The following is a 3,432-nucleotide window of genomic DNA, read 5'->3' as shown; positions in this document are numbered from 1 at the left end:
GAGGAAGCATGGAAAGACGAGCAGCGCTTGGAAGCTTTCTTGTAGAGTCAGGTCTGGGGACAAAATTATGAAAACAACTTTTAAGGCCATGGAGAACTTGTAAACTAATGCTCACAGCAAAATGCTTAAGCATAAAAATGAAATTCTGTTTTGAGTTCTTTGCCTTATGGTCCCTGTCCCCACTTGAAACTTTGAAACTAGGGTTTGGGCATGCACTTTGGGCTTCAGAAGCTTGAAGGTCATTCATACGTGGAGGTGACTTCCAGACTTGAGAAGGAGGAATCTGTGGATGACGGCTTTGGGTGCCCTTGATCCTGTTTTATCTGGAAAAGGTTTTTGTTGGTGATGGTGAGGTTTGGTGTGGGCATGTGTTTGTGTTTGTACAGGCTTGTCTCAACCTCCCAAGTGCTGAAATTATAGGCATGAGCTCTCATGCCTAGTTTTACCTGAAAGAAACTAAAAACCCAAACCCAGCATTCCTTGATCATGCATAAAATGTACTGGGCTTGATAGGGGTTGGGCTGCATCATTTCCTGCAGGCTTTCTTAACACACATTTGTTACGATCACATTTGAACCACATGTTAATATGAAAAAATACATGTCTTTATTTTCTAAGTCTCAATATTAAAATATTAATTTAAGGAGTATATCATTATCCTATCTGATAAGTATACATGCATGCCTCTTATTGGAAATGGTACATTAGTGGAAAATAAGGAACTGGTCTTTTATAATTTTTATTTAATATGAATTTAGCTGGGAGTTTGCCATGTAATTATAGGCTTGATATAAATTGTGTAATACACAAAGTGTATTAGTTGTATTAATGTGTGCCTTTCATTTACATCAAGTATGCAAAAAGTCTTTTTGTGTCGCCATCACTTATTAATGAAGTATTCTTAAAAGTATTGTGATATTTTATAATTATAAATTCATGAGTATTTTATCAATTGAAAAATAAATGTAGCCCTGCTTTCTGTCAGCTGTTCATTTTGTAGAATTTTTTATGCCTCTTAGCTGCTTTAAATCCAGGCAGTTTTGTTTCTTTGTATTATGTGATGTGAACTTTCCCATATTACAACATTTATAACTTTTTTATGGCCAAGAGGTAATAGTATATAATCTAAAATATGGACATTATTTGAAGTTTGAAATTATTTAAAGTTTTATTATTTGTTAACTTTCTAAGAATGGATATGGAATTAATCTTGTGGTAAATTAACAGTAAGAACATGCTTCAAGGTGGGACTTGGGGAGTTCACATTTAGAATTAAACAACTGTAGCTACATATTAGTGTTTCCCTTTACTGTCCAGGTTCCCCATATACCTGTGTCTGGAAAACACAGGGCCATGATATTTGGGCTGTTACATCACATTGAATTTCTTTGATTTTATTGTGAGAATGAGTTAAGCAGGAATAACAAGTTGTGTCTTATGAGATAAATAAACCTAAATAGTGACCTACCTGCTGCTTTTGGCAGCTGGAATAAGACCAGCTGGTTCTGTGGCAGCTCCCGTTGATTATTTGATGGTTGGAATGGACCATGGTGTCACAGAATTCTGGACTGTGAGGACTCAGATGTGTTCTACCACCAAGAATGACTGGCCTATCACTGGGTTCTAGTACAGAAGTCAGCACCGTGGTCACAGAATGTTGGCCTGTGAGAACTCAGCCATGTTTTACCACCAAGAACGACTGACCTATCACTGGGTTCTAGTACAGAAGTCAACACTGGTATGACCTAAATTAATTGAATTTCTACTTAAGTTTGGATATTTGTTTTGTAATGTGCCAAGGTTCTGCTTGGTACAGTCCCTTTGTAGTGAGTTTGACTATTGTTTTAAATGTTTGTGCTAGAGTAACTGAACAAACTAAATTCACCCTTCTCAATGTCAAAAACACTCTAATAAAATTCACACGGTAAACTCTTCATAATTTCCAGCTCTCTTCTTTGGCATCCAGGTTGTTCTGCATTTATTGTGTCTGTGACCTCCTAAACATTGTAAAGGAGTGGGGGTCAAAAAAGACATGGGGGATTTTTATTAGCCACATTCTATCTGCCAACTAATGTCAAAATTCTGTAGAAAAAATTTTTTCTTTCAATTTTTAGGGTCCCACAATGGCTAAATAAGTTCTATCTACTAAGACAAATCTCCAGGCTTGTTCTACCCTACCATCTATTGGTTTGGTTTGGTTTGATTCTGTTTTACAAGACAGGGTTTCTCTAAGTAGCCTTGGCTCTTCTGGACTCAGGCTGTAGAGCAAGCTGGCCTTGACCTCAGAGACATCCACCTGCCTCTGCCTCTTCCTCCAGATTGCTGGGGTTAAAGGCATGCACCACCAATGCCTGGTGGCTGCCATACCCTCTTTATCAGCAAAAGCACTGTGGTGTTTTGAATAGGTTTGGCCTCCATAGACTCTTGTTTTGAATGCTTGACCCACAGGAGGTGTGTGTGGCCTTGTTGGAGGAAGCATGTCATTGTGGAGGTAGGCTTTGGGGGCTCCTACTCATGGGCTCTGCTCAGTGCAAAGAAGAGCCTCTTACTAACATAGCTGCAGAAGCCAGTCTCCTCCTGGCTGTCTTTGATTCAAGAAGTCTCTGCTCCTTTAGCACCATGCTAAGGTGCTGCTGCCTGCTTCCTGCCATGATGATAAGGGACTAAACCTCTGAACCTGTAAGCCAGCCGCAATTAAATGTTTGTCTTTATAAGAGTTTCCTTGGCCATGGTGTCTTTTCCCAGCAATAAAACCCAAACTAAGACAGAAGTTGGTACCAGGGACTGGGATATAGCTGTGATAGGCCTGACCTTGTTGTTGTTGTTGTTGTTGTTGTTGTTGTTGTTGTTGTTGTTGTAGGAATGTAGACTTTGGGACTTTGGGTTAGGATAGCAGTAAAATGCTTTCAATGGGGCTTAATGAGCCATCTTATTAGGAATAGGGAAGAAAGTGGTAATGAGGGTGATCTGAACTGGGGGAACCTGGCTCAAGTGGCTTCAGAGGAAAAGAATTGTATTATGTGGCTTAGCAACTGTTGTGATATTTTGTGGAACAACACAGCTACTTTTTGCCCTTGTCTGAAGAGTCTGACTGAGACTAAAGTGAAGAGGTTCAGATTAATTGCATTGACAAAGAAATCTTCAAAATATCCTGGCATAGACTCTGCCAGGACAGCCAAGCTTAGGCAGTGAAGGAAACCATTGAGAATAAGAAGCTGGTGAAGATGTTATAGAACAGAGAAGCCATGTTCCAAACCCAGCAATCAGCAGAACTCAACAGGACACTGTGTGTGTGTGTGTGTGTGTGTGTGTGTGTGTGTGTGTGTGTGTGTGATCTTCCTTCATTTAAAAAATTTAATGAGAATAATTCATAATTCATGCTAAGTTGCTGAATTGCTTGTTACTATATTAAAGAATAAGAATTTCCTTTTT

Source organism: Acomys minous (genome assembly GCF_964271855.1).
Source record: "Acomys minous genome assembly, chromosome: 6".
NCBI classification, from domain to species: domain Eukaryota; kingdom Metazoa; phylum Chordata; class Mammalia; order Rodentia; family Muridae; genus Acomys; species Acomys minous.
The sequence above is the reverse complement of the archived record's forward strand: the minus strand, read 5'-3'. Positions refer to the sequence as shown.